Raw genomic sequence first — 6920 nt, forward strand, 5'->3', positions numbered from 1 at the left:
GCAGGAGAGCTGGCCAAGGACGGCACGTTCAAGAGTTTTGGAGAGAAAAGAAAGAAGGGATACTGGTCTGTAGTTGTTGACATCGGAGGGATCGAGTGTAGGTTTTTTCAGAAGGGGTGCAACTCTCGCTCTCTTGAAGACGGAAGGGACGTAGCCAGCGGTCAAGGATGAGTTGATGAGCGAGGTGAGGTAAGGGAGAAGGTCTCCGGAAATGGTCTGGAGAAGAGAGGAGGGGATAGGGTCAAGCGGGCAGGTTGTTGGGCGGCCGGCCGTCACAAGACGCGAGATTTCATCTGGAGAGAGAGGGGAGAAAGAGGTCAGAGCACAGGGTAGGGCAGTGTGAGCAGAACCAGCGGTGTCGTTTGACTTAGCAAACGAGGATCGGATGTCGTCGACCTTCTTTTCGAAATGGTTGACGAAGTCGTCTGCAGAGAGGGAGGAGGGGGGGGGAGGGGGAGGAGGATTCAGGAGGGAGGAGAAGGTGGCAAAGAGCTTCCTAGGGTTAGAGGCAGATGCTTGGAATTTAGAGTGGTAGAAAGTGGCTTTAGCAGTAGAGGCAGAAGAGGAAAATGTAGAGAGGAGGGAGTGAAAGGATGCCAGGTCCGCAGGGAGGCGAGTTTTCCTCCATTTCCGCTCGGCTGCCCGGAGCCCTGTTCTGTGAGCTCGCAATGAGTCGTCGAGCCACGGAGCGGGAGGGGAGGACCGAGCCGGCCTGGAGGATAGGGGACATAGAGAGTCAAAGGATGCAGAAAGGGAGGAGAGGAGGGTTGAGGAGGCAGAATCAGGAGATCGGTTGGAGAAGGTTTGAGCAGAGGGAAGAGATGATAGGATGGAAGAGGAGAGAGTAGCGGGGGAGAGAGAGCGAAGGTTGGGACGGCGCAATACCATCCGAGTAGGGGCAGTGTGGGAAGTGTTGGATGAGAGCGAGAGGGAAAAGGATACAAGGTAGTGGTCGGAGACTTGGAGGGGAGTTGCAATGAGGTTAGTGGAAGAACAGCATCTAGTAAAGATGAGGTCAAGCGTATTGCCTGCCTTGTGAGTAGGGGGGAAGGTGAGAGGGTGAGGTCAAAAGAGGAGAGGAGTGGAAAGAAGGAGGCAGAGAGGAATGAGTCAAAGGTAGACGTGGGGAGGTTAAAGTCACCCAGAACTGTGAGAGGTGAGCCGTCCTCAGGAAAGGAGCTTATCAAGGCATCAAGCTCATTGATGAACTCTCCGAGGGAACCTGGAGGGCGATAAATGATAAGGATGTTAAGCTTGAAAGGGCTGGTAACTGTGACAGCATGGAATTCAAAGGAGGCGATAGACAGATGGGTAAGGGGAGAAAGAGAGAATGACCACTTGGGAGAGATGAGGATCCCGGTGCCACCACCCCGCTGACCAGAAGCTCTCGGGGTGTGCGAGAACACGTGGGCAGACGAAGAGAGAGCAGTAGGAGTAGCAGTGTTATCTGTGGTGAGCCATGTTTCCGTCAGTGCCAAGAAGTCGAGGGACTGGAGGGAAGCATAGGCTGAGATGAACTCTGCCTTGTTGGCCGCAGATCGGCAGTTCCAGAGGCTACCGGAGACCTGGAACTCCACGTGGGTCGTGCGGGCTGGGACCACCAGGTTAGTGTGGCCGCGGCCACGCGGTGTGAAGCGTTTGTATGGTCTGTGCAGAGAGGAGAGAACAGGGATAGACAGACACATAGTTGACAGGCTACAGAAGAGGCTACGCTAATGCAAAGGAGATTGGAATGACAAGTGGACTACACGTCTCGAATGTTCAGAAAGTTAAGCTTACGTTGCAAAAATCTTATTGACTAAAATGATTAAAATGATACAGTACTGCTGGAGTAGGCTGGCTAGCAGTGGCTGCGTTGTTGACTTTGTTTGAACGTGTAGCTGGCCAGGTAGCCTCGGTAACTGGCCAGATAATTAGTCTAACTACACAATTGTCCTAGATACAAGGACAGCAAAGACAACTATGTAGCTAGCTAACACTAGCCAGCTAACACTACACTAATCAAATCGTTCCGTTGTAATGTAATAGTTTCTACAGTGCTGGTATTCGGTAGAAGTTGGCTAGCTAGCAGTGTTAGCAGTGTAAGCGGTGTTGACTAGCAGTATTGACTAGGTAGGGGAACGGCAGCGCGGCGGACGAAAATAGGTGGCTAGCTAACCGAAAATTACTCTAGACTCCACAGTTATCTTAGATACAAGGACAGCAAAGACAACTGTGTAACTAGCTAACAATACACTAATCAAGTCGTTCCGTTGTTCCGTTGAATGTAATAGATTCTACAGTGCTGCTATTCGGTAGCTAGCTAGCTAGCTAGCAGTGTTGATTACGTTACGTTACGTTAAAAGGACGAAAATAGCTGGCTAGCTAACCTAGAAAATCGCTCTAAACTACACAATTATCTTTGATACAAAGACGGCTATGTAGCTAGCTAGGATCAAACAAATCAAACCGTTGTACTGTAATGAAATGAAGTGAAAGTGTGATACTACCTGTGGAGCGGAGCGGAATGCGACCGGGTTGTTGAATGTACTATTGTACTATTCACTCATGCTGCCAAACATACCCTCGTAAAACTGACCATTCTACCGATCCTCGACATCGGCGATGTCATTTACAAAATAGGCTCCAACACTCTACTCAACAAATTGGATGCAGTCTATCACAGTGCCATCCATTTTGTCACCAAAGCCCCATATACTACCCACCACTGCGACCTGTACGCTCTCGTTGGCTGGCCCTCGCTTCATACTCGTCGCCAAAACCACTGGTTCCAGGTCATCTACAAGTCTCTGCTAGGTAAAGCCCTGCCTTATCTCAGCTCACTGGTCACCATAGCAGCACCCACCCATAGCACGCGCTCCAGCAGGTATATCTCGCTGGTCACCCCCAAAGCCAATTCTTCCTTTGGCCACCTTTCCTTCCAGTTCTCTGCTGCCAATGACTGGAACAAACTGCAAAAATCACTGAAGCTGGAGACTCATATCTCCCTCACTAGCTTTAAGCACCAGCTGTCAGAGCAGCTCACAGATCACTGCACCTGAACATAGCCCATCTGTAAATAGCCCATCCAACTACCTCATCCTCATACTGTATTTATTTATTTATTTATCTTGCTACTTTGCACCCCAGTATCTCTACTTGCACATTCATCTTCTGCACATCTACCATTCCAGTGTTTAATTGCAATGTTGTAATTACTTCGCCACCATGGCCTATTTATTGCCTTACCTCCCTTATCCTACCTCATTTGCACACACTGTATATAGACTTTTTCTACTGTATTATTGACTATGTTTATTTATTCCATGTGTAACTCTGTGTTGTTGTGTGTCAAACTACTTTTCTTTATCTTGGCCAGGTCGCAGTTGTAAATGAGAACTTGTTCTCAACTAGCCTACCTAGTTAAATAAAGGTGAAATAAATAAAAAATATATCCCCCATCTCCACCTCTAGTGCAGACACTGGGGAGGTCTGAAACGCCCCAATATTCTTAGTCTTTTCCCCTTTATGACATCTAGCCTTCTAATGAGGTCTGGGCTGCCTAACCATATGCAATACTGTCATAGTTTATTAAAGATCAGATGAATGCAATATACATGGTCCTCAATGAGGAACGGCCAGCCCCCCACTGCTTCCACGTCAGACAGCGCATTACATTTAGCCCCTTCTTATAAGGGCACAAGCGAGACCCAGATGCAGACACGGGAGGCAGATGGTTTGAGTCTTGATATTTATTTAACAATCCAAAAGGGGTAGGCAAGAGAATGGTCGTGGACAGGCCAAAGGTCAAAACCAGAGTCCAGGAGGTACAGAGTGGCAGGCAGGCTTGAGGTCAGGGCAGGCAGAATGGTCAGGCAGGCGGGTACGGAGTCCAGAAAACAGGCAAGGGTCAAGGAGGACTAGCAAAAGAGAATAGCAGCAGGAGTACGGGAAAACCGCTGGTTGACTTGAAAGGCATACAAGATGAACTGGCACAGAGACAGGAAACACAAGGATATTTACACCAGGGAAATAAGCGACACCCAGAGGGTGTGGAGACAATCACAAGACAGGTGAAATAGATCAGGGTGTGACAATTCTTACACTTTCCCACCACTCTCTCAATGTGTTCTGCCCAGGTCAGCCTAGTGTCAAAGTACACCTCAAGGAACCTGAAGGCCCCCACCCTCTCCAAGTTTCTCCCATATAACCTCAAGTGTACCTCATCTCCCACCTTCCTCCTGGTAAAGAACACTGTCTGAATCCTCACATTAATGCCCATCGCTCTCTCTCAACAATTGCTTCCTGTACCTTCCTGACTACTTATGGCACATTTCTTCCATAAGGCCCCATCATCTGCAAATAACGATCTCCCAATATACGGCCGCACCTGAGAGTAAACATCATCGATCATGATTGAGAACAACAGAGGACTAATCACGCTCCCCTGCGGTGTATTGTTATCCACCAGGTAGCTGCCTGATACAGATTTTCACCACCCTCACCTGAATAGACTTTCCAAACAGGAAATCCTTTATTTAGTTCATTCTTCCTCCAACCGCCATAATATTAAGCTTAATTAACAACCCCTCCTTCCACATCATATCATACACCTTCTCCACATAAAAAAACACAGCTACAACAGTCTCCTTGTTCACCTGAGCCTTCCTTCTAAGCAGAACACTGGGTCCATAGTTCCCATCCCCTTCATGAACCCACTCTGATGTGATGATACTAGCACACTGCTCTCCAGGAAGTAAGTTAACTTCTCAGAAATCATACGTTCCATAATCTTACATACAGTTGATGTCGGAAGTTTACACACACTTAGGTTGAAACTCGTTTTTCAATCACTCCACAAATTTCTTGTAGTTTTGGCAAGTCGGTTAGGACATCTACTTTGTGCATGAAACAAGTAATTTTTCCAACAATTGTTTACAGACAGATTATTTCACTGTATCACAATTCCAGTGGGTCAGAAGTTTACATACACTAAGTTGACTGTGCCTTTAAACAGCTTGGAAAATTCCAGGAAATGATGTCATGGCTTTATAAGATTCTGATAGGCTAATTGACATCATTTGAATCAATTGGAGATGTACCTGTGGATGTATTTCAAGGTCTACCTTCAAACCCAGTGCCTCTTTGCTTGACATCATGGGAAAATCAAAAGAAATCAGCCAAGACCTCAGAAAAACAATTGTAGACCTCCACAAGTCTTGTTCTTAGGTGGGGGCAATTTCCAAACACCTGAAGGTACCACGTTCATCTGTACAAACAATAGTACGCAAGTATAAACACCATGGGACCACGAAGGAGACGCGTTCTGTCTCCTAGAGATGAACATACTTTGGTGCGAAAAGTGCAAATCAATCCCAGAATAACAGCAAAGGACCTTGTGAAGATGCTGGAGGAAACAGTATCAATGTCCACAGTAAAACGAGTTCTATATCGACATAACCTGAAAAACCGCTCAGCAAGGAAGAAGCCACTGCTCCAAAACCGCCATAAAAAAGCCAGACTACGGTTTGCAACTGCACATGGGGAAAAATATCATACTTTTTGGAGAAATGTCCTCTGGTCTGATGAAACAAAAATATAACTGTTTGGCCATAATGACCATCGTTATGTTTGGAGATAAAAGGGGGAGGTTTGCAAGCCGAAAAACACCATCCCAACCGTGAAGCACGGGGGTGGCAGCATCATGTTGTGGAGGTGCTTTGCTGCAGGAGGGACTGGTGCACTTCACAAAATAGATGGCATCAAGATGGAGGAAAATTATGTGGATATATTGAAGCAACATCTCAAGACATCAGTCAGGGAGTTAAAGCTTGGTTGCAAATGGGTCTTCCAAATGGACAATGACCCCAAGCATACTTCCAAAGTTGTGGCAAAATGGCTTCAGGACAACAAAGTCAAGGTATTGGAGTGGCCATCACAAAGCCCTGACCTCTATCCTATAAAACATTTGTGGGCAGAACTGAAAAAATGTGTGCAAGAAAGGAGCCCTAAAAACCTGACTCAGTTACACCAGCTCTGTCAGGAGGAATGGCCCAAAATTGACCCAACTCATTGTGGGAAGCTTGTGGAAGGCAACCCAAAATGTTTGACCCAAGTTAAACAATTTGAAGCCAATGCTACCAAATACTAATTGAGTGTATGTAAACTTCTGACCCACTGGGAATGTGATGAAAGAAATAAAAGCTGAAATAAGTCATTCTCTCTACTATTATTCCTACATTTCACATTCTTAAAATAAATTGGTGATCCTAACTGACCTAAGACAGGGAATTTTTTACTAGGATTAAATGTCAGGAATTGTGAAAACTGAGTTTAAATGTATTTGGCTAAGGTGTGTAAACTTCCGACTTCAACTGTATGTGTAGATGACTGACACAATCTAAATTTGATAAATTATATACAGTGGGGCAAAAAAGTATTTAGTCAGCCACCAATTGTGCAAATTCTCCCACTTAAAAAGATGAGAGAGGCATGTAATTTTCATCATAGGTACACTTCAACTATGACAGACAAAATGAGAAAAAAAATCCAGAAAATCACATTGTAGGATTCTTTATGAATTTATTTGCAAATTTTGGTGGAAAATAAGGATTTGGTCAATAACAAAAGTTTATCTCAATACTTTGTTATATACCGTTTGTTGGCAATGCCAGAGGTCAAACGTTTTCTGTAAGTCTTCACAAGCTTTTCACACACTGTTGCTGGTATTTTGGCCCATTCCTCCATGCAGATCTCCTCTAGAGCAGTGATGTTTTGGGGCTGTTGCTGGGCAACACGGACTTTCAACTCCCTCCAAAGATTTTCTATGGGGTTGAGATCTGGAGACTGGCTAGGCCACTCCAGGACCTTGAAATGCTTCTTACGAAGCCACTCCTTCGTTGCCCGGGCGGTGTGTTTGGGATCATTGTCATGCTGAAAGA

This window comes from Salvelinus fontinalis, chromosome 8, assembly GCF_029448725.1.
Source record: "Salvelinus fontinalis isolate EN_2023a chromosome 8, ASM2944872v1, whole genome shotgun sequence".
NCBI classification, from domain to species: Eukaryota; Metazoa; Chordata; class Actinopteri; order Salmoniformes; family Salmonidae; genus Salvelinus; species Salvelinus fontinalis.